Raw genomic sequence first — 16,161 nt, 5'->3', positions numbered from 1 at the left:
TAATTGCCGCTATATCATTTGCGGGCCATTGGTTTTTAGCCGTTGAATCCGGGGTTGGCAAAGGCTTTAGTGGCCATTCTTACAAATGCTGATAAAAGGTATAACTTATTGCCGCTAAAAACTATTAGCTTTAACGGTAATTATTTGCGGCTGTTATGATGGCTGCTAAATCCATTTTCAAAATTGCAAAGTTTGCTCTTTTAGCGCCTATTTGTATTGCCGATAAATTAAATTAAATTGCCGCTAAAAATTACATACTTTAGCAACTATTATAATGGCTGCTAAATTCATCTGGGTAATGATTTAGTTTGCAATACGTTCATTTTTATTATTGATAAATCCCATTATATTATTGAGAAATATGACCCTTTTAGCGGCAGATGAAAGGTACAATTTAACAACCTTATTATTGTAATTATAACTTTCTTTGAATTGGCAAATAGAATAATTAACAAGAACTTAATATTATGTTAAATCTAGACAATAAAGCAAGTCTTAATCGATATTATGAATGTATCAACGACATAAAAGATAAAATTATATTTTTTGAATTAGATAACTAATGTCATTACAACTAATCCTATTGAATGCCTATAATAATAAAATAATAGATACAAAAAGTCCACAAACAATTTCCGCAGCTCTTCAACGTATTGAAATATTCCAAATGCTAAATTTTTGGACATCATTAGTATATGACCTGAAATAATAATAGAAGTATGTTAAAATATGAAATCAAGTGACAACAACAACAATAACAACCGAGTATAATCCCACAAATGAGGTCTGTGGAGGGTAGTGTGTACGCAGACCTTACCCCTACCCTGGGTAGAGAAACTGTTTCACATAAATCTTCGGCACAAGAAGATGAAAGGCGACAATAGAATAATAACAATAACACAACCAGGAAGATAGTACCACCGAGCTAAGAATCAGAAAATATATATGGCAAAGCAATATCCCACTGACACGGCATATAATACGAAAAAGTATCACAGCCATGTCAATTTAACTTGCCTATATGATTTATTTGGAGGTCGAATGACGACTAGATTGAGAAGGCATACTGGACAAAGAAAATGTACTTATCACTACGTGCAAGAGCATGTGAATCTGATGCAGCTAATAAGAAATCGCCATCAACATGTAGATAATAAAATAGATAAACTCACTGCTAGTTCAGTATCGAGAAAAAAATAACAGAACTTAGCTTCTGTTTGAGGCCACACCACATTTGTACTCATAAGCTCCAGATATAACCCAAAAAAATCCGTCACGTAAATTTCCATTTAGTTCCAACAATGAACTTTTAAAAACTGAATTGCTCTGTTAAATTCAACTCTCTACACTCCTCTTCTATAAATAACCTATCGTTCTCCATTTTCCAAAAGCAATCGTCCAAAATGCGCAGATTTATTTCAAGGGGTATCGTTGTTCCTCTAGTCATAACCAACCTTTTCAATTCTTCTTTTCGATGACACACATAAAACCATAGATGTATCAGACAACTCAATTTTATCACTATAGTTAAAGATCACCTTAGCACAAGCTTAATCATGTAAATCAGCTGATCACTAGAAGCATTTGGGAAAATCGAGCAGAACAATAGCAGATAAGCATTTAAAAATAATAGAGATAACTATTTGACAACAGAAATTGAGATGCAAAACAAACACTAAGGTACAACCAAGTTTAATACTGAAAGTTGTAACAAATCTAATTATTCTAGATAATAAAATTATCTAGCATTTCTCTTAGTCAAATTTAGAGAGTATGGAGCCATACCTAGAATAGAATAACAACAACATAATATCCAGTAATATCCCACACCGTGGGGTCTGGGAGGGTAGTGTATACGCAGACCTTACCTCTACCTTGTGAGGATAGAGAGGCTATTTCCAATAGACCCTCGGCTTAGGAAAGCATAAGCATCACATTAATGAAAATATAGACGAGAAGGGACAGTACCAAGAAGCCATATAAAAGCAGAATAAAAATAACCAGATAGTAAGGTGATCAACAATGAAAGAAATATCAGTTAGTCATGTTAATTTACATTTTCTTTTCAACTGATTAACGACATCCTTATCTGATCCCCAAAAGTGTTTATCCACCCAAAGAGAGACATGGCATTACAGAAAGTAGAATAAAGAACCTACTTACGATTCAAAGAACTTCAACCAAACATATGTCGGAATTTCCAGTTGAGGAACATGAAATTCTTAAGATGATAATAAAAAATATTGACAGAACTAGGAATAGAGCTGCTAGTATAGAAAACAAAGAATTAAAACGGTTTCACTGTTGTGCTCATCTAAATAGTGCCCTTGGAATATTTGATTAAAGAAATATGGTGAAATGCAATGAAGCAACATCAAAGTGACAACTTATGCTCTCCTCCCTATAGTACCACCAACACAGAAATAACAATCTTCCAATCTCGTTCCTAAACTACTGCCAAAGCTTTGAACTATATAAAAGCCATTCATACTCTTAAGTAGAAGCAAGAAAAACTCCAACTTCATAAACTTGAAGCATAACAGACTGAAAGAGATTTGAACCTAATTACACAAAAGAAGAATATTAATAATTAGCCTAACTTCAACAGAGAACAGTTCTGGTAGGAATCTTAGCCTTCTAAGGAAAGAAGGCAAAGGAAAGAGGAAATTGGGATAGAAAAAAGAGAGTTGAAAAGGATAGCACATGAATACGCCCAAGCTCCTAAATTTGAAATCTGACAATCAAAAGATAAAAAGAATTTAAGGGTCGGACAGTGTTATAAATAGCGCTCGCCTCAGCGCTAATAGTGTGAGGCGAGGCGAGGCGAGGCAATGTCGCAACATGGCAACTGTTGCGTTGCGTTTCAAAATAGCGGTTGCTTCAGGGTATGTTGCGTGAGGCGACACTGTAGCGAGTAGCAACTATAGCGTCGCTATTTAAAAAAAGAAGAAGAGAAAGGCAGAAGACTTTAGTCGGGAAATTAGGGCTTCGATCCTTTTCACCTGCGAACAAAAAAACTTCAGAGATTAGGACTTTTCACCTGTGAACAAACCAACGGTCTTCTTCAGTCTTCTTCTTCATCTTCTTCAAGCTTCAACAGCGAAAAAAGTCAAACAACAGAGGTATGCTTCTTCTTTCTTCTTTTTTCTTTCTTCTCTTCTTCTTTCTATTTTTTTCTTCTGTTTTTTGTCTACAGAAACAGAGCCAAATAGGTTCTGTATTTGTGCTTCTTTCTTCTTCTTTCTATTTTTTTTCTTCTGTTTTTTGTCGACAGAAACAGAGCCAAATAGGTTATGTATTTGTGCTTTTTTTGTCGAGCAAAAATTGAGTCTTTTCTTCTTCTCTTATATTTTTTTTTTTTTGCTCTGTTTTGTCTTCTTCTTTATTTGCTCTGTTTTCTCTTCTTCTTAATTTCATTTTTGTTTTTCTTTCTTTGCTGTTTCCAAAGGCAGAATCAATTTTTGGTTTTGCTCTATTTTTTTGTCTTTTTTCTTTGCTTTTTTTTTTTTCTTGAGGCAGTGTTTCCAAACTCCACAGGCAGAATCTTTTTTTTTTGCTCTATTTTTTTTGTCTTCTTTATATAGTCGAATTAATTGCATATTGACTTGATAATTTTTGTCTATAAAACAGCGTTGAAATGGCGTCATCCGATAATACTAAACGAGATATAGCTTGGAATTATGCTATATAAGGCTCGTCAAGATTCACAATTAAATGTGTGTTTTGTCAAAAAACATATAATGGTAGGATAACTGGTCACAAGCAATATTTGATAGGTGGATTTAAAAATGCAATACAATGTCCCCTTTGTTGAAAAATGTCTAAGAGACTATGACTATCTATTGAGTATTTAATTTTTGAATGATATATTTATTAATATATTATTGTTATTGAGTTTTTAGTTATATGTATATAATATTTTATGTTTTTGTATAAATGCGGTCGTGATGGCGCCTCTCGCGAAGACAAGGCCAGTCAGACCAAACAAAATACCTTTTGTAAACAGTTAAGTTTCGTAAACAGTAATAACATATATTATAATCTTCATAAATTGCGGAATTTAACGAAAATAGCGGTAGAAACCATCCCGACACAACCCAAACCGGGGTGTCATAAGTCATGAGCTACTACAAAATCTGATATAGGTCTACAAAGTACGAAATCCGATACAACAGTCTGAAGGAAACATAAATGATAGAGGATAAGAGAGACAAGGGGCTGCGAACGTCAACAGCTACCTCGTAACTCCAAATCACTGCCTAGCCTGGAAGAAATCAGCGCTCAGGAATGGACTCTGCGATGCCTGAATCTGCACACATGGTGCAGGGAGTAATGTGAGTACTCCGACTCAGTGAGTAATAATTACAAATAATGGCTGAAAGTATGAAAACACATAAAGGCACAAAGCAATTCCATATCGAGCAGTAAAAATCACTTAAAGCAGCAAGTCAGTGAAGAAATCAAATGGTATTCCTTTTGAAAACAAGTAAAACAGGTGATTTAACAGGTAAATAACAAGTAAAAAAAAAATCCGCCCCTCGGGCACAGGCTCACTCTCAGTACAGTATCAGCCCCATCAGACTACCTCACAATCACTCAGCATAATGGTCAGCCATTGTTACCTGACCCAATTGCATCATACAGTGTCATTGTTACCACTGTTTCAAATCATCACTCAGCATAATGGTCAGCCATTGTTACCTGACCAAATTGCATCATACAGTGTCATTGTTACCACTGTTTCACATCACGTGGGTACCCGCGCTCACTGTGGGTGTGCAGACTTCGGAGGGGCCCCTTACGGCCCAAGCGCTATATCAAGCCACCTCGTGGCATCATCACTCAGCATATCCTCACATCAGCATATAAAGTATCTCAGGCCCTCGACCTCATGTCTCTCAATATATCCTCACATATGGCCCTCGGCCTCACTCAGTCTGAAACTCATCACAAGCCCCTCGGTATTAGTAAAACAGTAGTTCTCAGCCAAAACATCATTTAGAAATATCATTTAAGTTTCAAGTCTGAGTAAAAGTGGCTGAGTTTGTAAAACAGTAGATATAAACAGGACTGAGTTCAAGTAATAAGTCAAACAGTGAGGAAACAATGATAAAAAAAATCTCCGAAGGGTTCAATTAGCTGACACGAAGCCCAAATATGGCAATCAGCCCAAATCATGATGATAACAAATAAATTTCAGTCAAATATTCGGTAAAATCATCAATCGGGATGGACCAAGTCACAACCCCCAGTAGTAAAAGACACCACGCTCATCATCCAGCGCGTATCTTGCCTCAATATAGCACTACGATGTGCAATCCGGGGTTTCAAACCCTCAGGACATCATTTACAATCATTACACACCTCGAACCGGTGAAATCTCTAGCTCGCGACGCCTTTGCCCCTCCAATCGGCCTCCACGCGTGTCGAATCTAACCAAAATCAGAGCGAATACATCACAATATGCTAAGGGGACAATACCCAATCGAAAACAATCGAAAAATATCAAGAATCTCGAAATTAGCAAAACCCGAGCTCCGGGCCCACGTCTTGGAATCGGGTAAATACATTTTTAGAATCCTCATGCCCTCACGAGTCTAACCATACCAAAATTATCCAATTCCGATACCATTTGGTCCTTCAAATCATCATTTTACACTTTTGAAAGGTTTCACAATTTTCTTCCCAAATTCTATCTCAAATCACGAATTAAATGATGAATTCAGTGATAGATTCATGTATTCTAGCCAAATCTGAATTAAAATCACTTACCCCGATGAGTTCCTTGAAAACCCTTCGGAAAATCACCAAAATCTGAGCTCTCTAGGTCAAAACATTAAATAAAACTCAAAACCTCGTATTTATATAGTACCCTTCGGATTCCGACACCGCTGACCGCATACAAATGATCGCGGTCCGCGCAAAATCAGCAGGGTCCGCGCAAAAATGACTGCGGTCGCGCAGCTTTTTGACTGCAGTGACAGACTTCAGTATTTTGGCCATAACTTTCGCTACAGGTGTCCAAATTGCGATATCTTTACCTTTCTGGAAACTAGACACGAAAGGCTACAACTTTCGTTTTTGAATCACTTCAAAATTCCTTGTGGATCAAAATATATGTGCTTCCGAAGTAGAACCAGCAACCTGTAGTCTTCAGTAACCGCGGCCGCGGCCATTTTGACGCGGTCAGCGCTGGTCAGCGCGCCCAGCGCGAAAAGGAGCGCGGTCCGCGCCACAACTGCTGCTCCCTCCTTTTTTCTAAGTTCCGGGGTGTCCGTACTCGCTCAAAACTCACCCGAAACATACCCGAGGTCCCCGGGACCTCAACCAAAAGTACTAACGCATCCTAAATATTATTCAATCTCGTTCCAATCATCAAAACACCTCGACTAACACCAAAAAACATCAAATCACATCGAATTCAAGCCTATGAATCTCAAGAACTTCCAAATTCCATTTTTGATCAAAAACTCAACCAAACCACGTCCGAATGACCTCAAATTTTGCAGACAAGTTCAAAATGACATAACGAAACTACAGAAACTCTCGGAATTCCATTCGCCAAAATACTAACTTCGCCAATTCAAGCCTAATTCTACACCGTACCTAAAAAACCACGTTTGATCACCCTCCTAAGTCACAAATTACCTCCCGAAGCTAACCGAACCATCAGAACTAACATCTGAACCCTCTAACACATAAGTCAACATCCGGTTGATTTCTCCAACTTAAGCCTTCTTAAAAGAGACTAAATGTCTTATTTCTTATTAAAATCACTTCAAATCAACTCGATTACACAAGATATGGATAACGAAACATAAGGAAGCTGAAAATGGGGAAAACGGAGCGGTAACTCATGAGACGACGGGCCGGGTCGTCACATTTATGCTTTTGTATAAATTGTTGCTTCACATCAAAAAGGCAAGCGCTTCAGTGCGCGCCTCTTGCCTCAGTGAAGCGGGCCCTCGTCGCTATGTGTCGCCTCACACTATCCAAAAACTGGGGTCGGAAAATATGCATCATCCATGTTGAAAAGAATGATAAAGTTCCAGGAAATAGAAGCCTTCGTTTTCACTCGTATGGATAAATGCAAGAAACCATCCACTTATAACCTTAATCTATAATATTATGACATAAAAAGAGTAAAGCAAATCAGAAAGAGTTGTACCATTCGAGTGGCCCATCATCACAAAAATATCAAGTTAAACAACTTTCTAATTGAAGCACTCATTATAGATAAAGAATTCTTTACCATTAAAAATCCACTCAAATTTGTTCCGTGTATCTGTTTTCCGCGTGATACTTAAATGTTCCTCCTTGGTTTCACCTCTCAAGGAAATCTTGATGTACCTTGACTCCTCCCGCGTTTTACAAATGCTCCAATACTAGAAGCCCTCCCCAAAAGCTGAGGCTCGCCACCAAGAATAAAATAAGAGTCGTAAATTAAACTTTCCCAACCACATCATGTCTCTAAAATATGATTTTCCTTGCTAACTTGTGCATAATTAGATTACAAGCATAATCGAGTTAGCCTTAAAAATTATGTAGAAAAAGAGGGATTAATTACTTTGTTGATGACTTACCTTTTCAATAAAAAGAAACATCTTTCTTAGCTCTGCAACTTTCAAGTATTCTCTTTGCCTAAGAAATATTATGAAGAAAAAATAGGCCACCATAACAAAGTGGTTAAGGGGAAAATGTAATTCTCATACGATAAAAAAGCCAAGCAGCAAATATTAGAAATTTAAGTGGTTACCTTTAGAATTGCCCAGATGAATATGATGTTGTCTCATTGAGAAAGAGCGAGAAGAAGTCATTACTATGGAAAGAAAACATGAGCCACGAAATTAGTTATCACTCTACAGAATAGAAGCCAAAAGCCTTTTAAGATAACAAAGTTAGAAGAAAATATTTTGAAGAAATTAAATGTATGGTAACCAGACGCAATTATAAAAGAAGGCACTGTAACCGACAAAACAAAACCTGCATTGTGAATTTTAATTCTATTAGAGATGCTAACATCAATACATGATTTTGGGTGATACAGTATTCAAGTTATTTACGAGGTCATAGTGACTAGAGATGTTCCAAGAGCATCAGTCAAGGTATTCTAATTTGAAACATGTCGGATAAAATATCCACCATCCTTTGCTGAGCAAATTCATGAAAAAATTTAAAATATGAACAAAAGTTGCAATTCCCTGATTTTAGTAAACTAATACCTTTTCATACTAGACCTTGTGACTAATGCTTTCAAATCTCTGCTGTTTACGGAATCTGTAATCAGGTTACATTGCAAATTAAAATTAGATATCTTAACTTACCATACAACCTTAGAATTCAGGAAACCCATTGTTTCGAAAGCTTCATCTCTAAATTACCTTTTATTTTGATTCATTTTATCGAATTAATGGAAAACATCATTTGAAACACCCTTCATGATTCCAGACTCATCTCCTTTCTCTAAATTTTGGAACCCATCAAGCCTAAAAAATTAGACCTTTATAAAAATAAATTTTCTAGAAAACAAAATGTCACATTAGCACATTATAAATACATATCCAGATTCAGATTAGGTTACAGATGATTAACCTAGAAACTTTTCCATATCTCATCAACCATAAAATCCTCTAAAGTGTATTCCGATTCCTTCTCCATGAATCTTTACATACTCCATCAAATCTTATATCATCAACCCATAATATAAAAGAAATAGAGAGAAGGAGAGAGGGAGAGATTAAGATTCTGTGTGTGTGTGACTGAGATAGTGAGAGAGAGATGAGTTGGGTTACCTTGGGATGGTGGTCGGAGATGATGGAGAAAGATGGGATTGGCAGCGGAGTGGCTAAGAGAGATAAAATCCCTTTTGCTTATTTCTTGTCTAAGATTTTTCTTTAATCGAATCCATTCAATTTACAGGGAAAATATTTGGAGGTAATGGGTGATAGTTGTGAAAAAAATGGGCGGGAAAGATGAAATAATGAAAATTGCATTTAATTATTGAATTTGGTGGCCATTCCATTTCATTGCCACTAAAAGAGCACCTTTTCCTGGAAAATATCGATCTACCGCTAATATCTCAATTTTAGGAATTACTATATCGGCAATAAATAGTCGGTAAAAGCCATTTTTGCCCATTTTTGCCATGGTGTGTTTACCTAAAAGCGCTCTAATTCAATTCTAAGTCATACCCTATGCATGTACTACCCATTCCATGCCTATGGTCCAGGAGGTTTTGGACCTCTATTTGGGTGGTTCTAGACTTTATTTAGGTTACTCAGAAATGTCAAAACTAGGCGACATACAAAAATACATTGGACTTCAAATATGGGCAGTCAAGAGCTCAAGTTTGCCTCCACACTTGAGCAACAAATGCACGCAAGATAAATTTTCATGTTAGGCAATTCAGAATTAAGAACCTTAAGCCATATAGATATGATTTCTATGTGACAATGCATCAAAGCATATAAGTTGTTTCAGAGGCTGGGCGCTGCTCACAGACAGAATTATATACGCTGATTATTGAGATTACAGGTTTCCAGTTATTAAACCTGTTGTGTCTAGGTGACTCGTGCAGTAAGAATAATGACAAAAATCATTGGGAGGAGCCCAAAATTACTTATGCTTGCTGACAGCGGCAGGAACAAATAGTAAACGGTATTTTAGAGGTCCATGATTAACAGAACGAGTAATTATACCCTATAGGCAGGATCTCTAACAGTTGATGCTTGGAACTCATTTTATTGTTGTACTTAGTCCTATAGGCATAATTTCTAGTGAATAGTGAGATACAATAGCAAATGAAATGATCAAAATCCTATAGGCATGATTCTAGTGATCAGTGTGATACAATTGCGAATGAAGTGATCAAAATCCTATATGCATGATTTGAAGTAAATTGAAAGAAAGTTCATTGGTATTTGTTCCTATAGGTAGATTTTCTAGTAACACGTAGTAGTAAGAATAATTGCAGCATTTGAATTCATATTTACTAGTAGACAGTGTGTGTGTGCGCTTCCCCTAATGACATGATTTCTATGATGCACATAGTGATTGAATAGCAAGTAAATCACGAAGTCCTATAGGCATGTTGTCTACCCTTTTTATACAAACATTAAGAATCTACTCATTCCTCATTTTACTAACACCCCATTGTTCATTATAAAATTATTACAGGCCCAATAATAAAGTAATTACAAATGTAGTATAAATAATGACAGTAGGCCCACAATAGGCCCAAAAGAAATACCCAACACTATCTGGGCCTTCAGCAATTCTCATGCAGCATACCCAGACTTCCAACAAGGAGCCATATTCACCAACGTAACCCAGAATCCATAGAAAAGCTCAAAGCCAAATCACACAACCATGTTGCCAAGCATTGAACCACTTAAACCCCAACACATAATAGGAAGAAAGGGTTGAGTGGGATAGTTCAAGTTTCAAGGAGTGACTAAGGACCCAAATCCTAGTGTGTCAGAGTTCACAAGGGTCTCAAATGGACCCCGAACAGTGCTTACACTAGGGAGGTCAGTAGTAAGAGCCTTAGTGGCCTTGGCTTTCAGCCGGCTAAGAATGAGAATTTCAAAATAGCATATGTAACAAATGAGGAGAATGGACAATGGTTGAGGGATAGAAGTTGGGAATATACTTATAACCTAAAGTAGACATAGCCAAGTCGAGCATACAGAGCAGCTAATCAAACATGTCACATGACTTAAAAGCAGATTCAGTAGGATTTCGACACTTAGCAAAGTAGCACATAACAGCCACATATTAAAAGAGTTAGGGGAGAAACAAGTTTGCAAGAGGTTATCATGCATAGGTACACAATACTAAATAAGTTGAAACCCTAAGAGGTCCAAATTATGCTAATTATACATCCTATTGTCATAAGACAGGCATGTTAACTCTCATCGGGAAGGAAAACTGTATTGAGACATGATAGGGAGCACACATTGTGACAAGCCAAATAATCATTGAAGGAACAAGGAATTAGGTAAGCCAAAGACATACTGAGGGACATATTAATAGGGAAGCAAGATCATAGTTGATAAAGAAAAGGTCTTAACACAGGTTAAAACACATGATATATGCAAGACAAATATTACAGAGATTCAGAACAGAGTGAAAAAGTAAGCTCATATAAAACAACACATGTAGGTATTCTAGCATTGACACAGTAGACTAATTACCTAAAGAAGGTCCAGATTATGTTAGAGATTCACCCTAATATCGTGAGACAGTTCAAACAAATTAAGATGACTGTTCCAAAACTCAAACAGTTAGTAAAAGGGGTATGAGATCAAATGAGCATGCTGAGTGACAAAATAGTAGAAAATCGTCATAATTAACACATGAAGTTCTAACACAAGTGTGAAGCGTTCATTACAGAGATTCAGGACAAAGAAAGTAAGCATATTTATTAACATTCAGGAACTAATACATTAGTTAAACAAGCTTAGGAGGTTCAGATTATCCTAGTTAAACTTAGACAATCTCAGAACTAGTAGCATTATGAGAAGTTAAATGCTAAAGTAACTTAAAACAAAGCAGAGTTGACAGAAAAGTAACCAAAAACACATTAGGCCATGGGTTTCAACATGAAAATCAAAGACACATAAGTATGAAATTGCAAAAGTCAAGTGGCTTACCAGTTAAACGGGCAATAATAAAGAACAAAATATCCACAAGAACCCAGAACCTTAATGCGCCAAAATTCCCAAGAGCTTCAAAAGAACCCCGGGCAATGCTCGCACGAAGAGAAAGTTCGAACAGTAGACTCTCAGTGGCCTTAGCTTTCAGCCGGCCAAAACAAAGTATAGAATAAGATAATGAAGGAATAATAGAACAAAGCTTCAAATTTTTAGTGAGATTATCGATTAAAAGTCCAATCTCAAAGGGGAATGGGGAGGGGTTTATATAGTGACAGAAATCAAACAAGTAAACAAGGAAAACTATAAAAATCAAACATAAATAAGAAAGTATTAACATGCAGAATCAATAGAAAATTGGATTAGGGAAAAATAGGTAAACCATAGTTGACCGAAATCAAAGATTGACCAAAAATCTTGCTAATCGAACCCAATATAGCCTGGCCATGATGCATATGGACGAGATATCGTCCAGATTTAGATGATTGACATTGGATGAGTTAGAATCTGAGAGGTAGTACTTGCCATATTTAGGCAAGTACTAAGTGATACCATGAAGAAATACCCAGTAGCGGAGGAACACTAATATAGTAAGTAAATAATGGGAGAATCCCATTGTTAACGGGATTAGAAAGGGGGATTGGTGAAGGGCGATGATTAGGGTTCTTCAGAGAGAGGCGAGACAGAGAGAGTTTAGAGGCAGCGTCTCAAGAGAAATGGGGTTAGGGTTTCTGGGTTGGGATTAATTAAAAGAGAAGAATGAACGAGGGTCGTTGATCTTGAGAGATCAACGGCCAGGATTAAAAATAAATGGGACGGGTCAATTAGAACGAGTACCTACCGGGTTTTAGTTTAAGGTTTGTTTGATTTGGGCTTGGGTTATTGGGCTAAGGTACTGGGCCAATTTGGTCCGAAAGAATCACTCAAAATTGGGCCAGCCTTTTAAACACATATAATTTAGCAAAAAAATTTATAAAAATAATTATTAGATGAGTAAAAAATATTTTTATGCACTAAAATGATTAAGAATAATGATTTAATATTATAAAAATATAAAATGCTATTTTTGACACAAATAGTATAAATAAGGAGCATTTGTATATGAATATAGGCTATTATTGCAAAATTAGATAAATAGCTTAAAGAATGATAATGAAATTATACGAAATAAAATAAAATATTTGAAACATATATTATAGGTGTAAATAATAACTTTAGGTAACTAAGTCATCACAAAAATAATTTGAAGGAGTAACTAATAATTATTCAAGTAATTTAAATGCAGGAAAATCAATTTAAAAGCTCTAAAATTACGGAAAATTGATATTTTGAAAGCACACACACACACACACACACACACACATATATATATATATATATATTTGTCCGCATGTAAAATGAGGACAACATTAGGTATCAACAAAGCTTATATCTGGTCGTGTAATTATTAAGTATAAGAGTTTGCCAATCAACTGGTAGTACATTGTGATGTCTGCTAACTTTGGATCACCTGATTTCCCCACATAAGAGTCATAATCTACAATGGTCAGTCTCTGATTAAGTTCCAGAGGTGTAGTAACATGCTTAGACCCACTCAGTCCAACTTGTGAAATCAATTGCAGGGTATGTTTTCTTTGATTAAGTAAGATTCCCCTTTTTGATCTCATCACTTATATTCCAATAGAGTATCTCAACTCTCCCAGATCTTTAACTTTAAACTGATTATGCAAAGTCATTTTTTCATCTTGCACCGATGAAGAATTACTTCCAATGATGAGTAAATCATCAACATAGATGAGGATAATTACCATCTCAGTCCCTTGTTTCTTGGTGAAAAGAGAATGATCAAAAGCACTTTGTTCATATCCACTATTAAGCAAGGTTCAGTTTGATTAATATTTCATTGTCGTGAGGCTTGTTTAAGCCCATAAAGTGATTTCAAAAGCTTACACACTTTCTTCTCCCCCTATATGTGAAATCATTATGGCAAACTCATATATACCTCTTCATATACGTCACCTTGTAGGAAGGCATTGTTAACATCCATCTGGAATAGCGGTTATGTTAATGATTGTCCTTATTGTGACCATTTTAGCCACATGTGAGAATATGTCATGATAGTCAAGTCCTTCCTTTTAGGTGTATCCTTTAGCAACTAGCCTTGCTTTGAATCTCTCTACTTCTCCATTTGCTCTATATTTAATTTTATACACTCATTTGGATCCAATAGCTTGTTTCCCTACTGGTATATCTACTATCTCCCAATTATGGTTATCTTCTAAAGCCTGTATTTCTTATTGCATAGCCTCAATCCACTCGTTGTCTTGAGAAGCTTCCTTAAAAGAGCTAGTTTCAATACAAGTTGAAAAGGCCATCAAATAAGATGGATATCCAACTATGAGACTAGCATAAGACAAACCATTGGACAATGGATATGAACACTTCCTAGTAAATTTCTTGTTTGTCGCATAGTCTTTCAACCAAATTGACTGCTTAAATGTTTTAACTGATTTATTTGTGCCGTGGACCACATCAGAAGCTTAATCTCCTATCAATGGTGCATGAGAGAGGTCTAAGACTTCTGTATTTTCATTTGCAGGGATTTGTTTTGCAGGTATATGTCTTCTATTGGCTGAACTGAACTATTGATAGTTTCATTAGCATCTGGCATAGTGACTTGTTCTATAACTATTGCTCATGTTGATTGAGCAGAATCACTTGTAGTCTGAATAGATTCTGGGACACCTGCTTCTATTTGAGGGAGAGTTGCATCCTCTTGTACATAGTACTTAACATTATTCTTAAGAAAGACCTCTGTTGGATACTGTGAAATAGATGACTGCAGAGGAAACAATTCATTCTAATGTGATGCTAGTTCCTTGAAAGGGAATACATGTTCTCTAAATGACACATCCATGCTCACAAAAAATGACTTGGTTTGTAAATCATATATGTCACGACCCGAAATTCCAACCTCGGGGTCATGATAGCGCCTAACATCTACTTACTAGGAAAGCCTACATGACACAGAAAATTAACTGATTTTAACAATTGAAAATAAAATATTAACAATGATAACGATATAAGTCGGAAGTAGAGTGAAATAATACCAAATAACAAAGTCTAAACAAAACCTAGAACTTGGAGTCACGAGTATATGAATATCTAGAGTACTACAAATAAAATTTGAAAAATACACTATTTTGAAACTTAATAAAACAGTAATGATAGAAGGGAAGGGGACTTCAAGTCTATGAACACCGTGCAACTATACCTCAAGTCTCGGACAACGACTGAATCCGAGCAAAAGCTACTGAGCGCCGCTAGGTACAACTCTAGTATCTGTACAAGAAATGCAGAGTGTAGTATGAGTACAACCGATCCCATGTACTCTATAAGTGCTAAGCCTAACCTCGACAAATAGTGACGAGGCTAAAGCGGGCCACTTATAATAACCAGTGATAATGATAATAACATGAAAAGAAACAAGAATTAGAAGTAAAGCAATTAACTCATGAAAATGAACTTAAACCTCATTATCAGAAAGCCCAGAATAATACGTCTCATAACCCATATAAAAATGTTGAGGCCAACTCAAGAATAACGACAAGTACAACATATACAAACCGTTGCGGCGATCAACCTGATCCCACCACATCATTATTTATCAATATCAATTACCATATATACAATCCGTTACAGAGCGCAATCTGGACCCACCATATCATTATTTATCAGTGTCAAGTACCACATATACAATCCGTTGTAGCGCGCAACCCGATCCCACCATATCATCATTTACGAATGTCAAAATCCGTCCTTATTCCACCATTTTAATTCGTTACCTTTCAATTTCAGTTGCTACATGAAACCCGCTCCCCAAACAATTTAAACTAACATAAACAATCTAATATCCCAATTTACAAGAATTTATACATCAAGAGAGTAAAGGTACAAGGCAATAAAGGACCACATAATAATCAAGGAATCTCTAACAATTCAAAGTTTCAACTTTACAAGTTTATCGGTATCTAACAAACTAAACAAACTCACACAAATGAAACTACATCATAGAATGCAACAAATATTACAAAAACAATAGGACAATTAAGACATGTGACCCTCAAGATGTACAACTAAAACAATTAAAGGCAAGTATAAGCACGGAGTCATGCAAGGGACGAATAATTTAGTACGAGAATAATTAAATGACAAATAACAATTATGGCATAGAATTCAATAAAGCATGTAACAATTAAGGCATGGAATAACATAATTCATGAAATAACGAAAAACATGGAAAATAGATATCTTGACGGCGTATATACATTCGTCACCTCGCATATACGATGTTTTCTCACATAATCCACACAACACATAGTTCAAAAATTCCTAATTCCCTCAAGTCTAGGTTATATCCAACACTTACCTCACTCCGCAATCAAATCAAAGCTCAACCGGTGCCTTTCCTCTAAAATTAGCCTCCAAACCAATTAAATCTAACCAA

General features: G+C 36.1%; 2 long non-coding RNA genes across 2 annotated transcripts; both read right to left on the bottom strand.

Moving 5' to 3' along the window:
• Positions 1–525: 525 nt before the first annotated feature.
• Positions 526–3,617, bottom strand: LOC142181110 (uncharacterized). Its single transcript, XR_012709412.1, has 2 exons — positions 3,041–3,617; positions 526–700 (listed from the first exon to the last, which is right to left on the bottom strand). It is a non-coding gene; the product is annotated as an uncharacterized LOC142181110 (long non-coding RNA).
• Positions 3,618–4,059: 442 nt separating this feature from the next.
• LOC107809766 (uncharacterized) lies at positions 4,060–9,009 on the bottom strand. Its single transcript, XR_012709411.1, has 5 exons — positions 8,793–9,009; positions 7,757–7,819; positions 7,584–7,641; positions 7,253–7,405; positions 4,060–4,309 (listed from the first exon to the last, which is right to left on the bottom strand). It is a non-coding gene; the product is annotated as an uncharacterized LOC107809766 (long non-coding RNA).
• Between the last annotated feature and the right edge of the window lie 7,152 nt (positions 9,010–16,161).

This window comes from Nicotiana tabacum, chromosome 5, assembly GCF_000715075.1.
Source record: "Nicotiana tabacum cultivar K326 chromosome 5, ASM71507v2, whole genome shotgun sequence".
Classification (NCBI taxonomy): domain Eukaryota; kingdom Viridiplantae; phylum Streptophyta; class Magnoliopsida; order Solanales; family Solanaceae; genus Nicotiana; species Nicotiana tabacum.
This window is presented reverse-complemented; position numbering and strand designations above follow the sequence as displayed.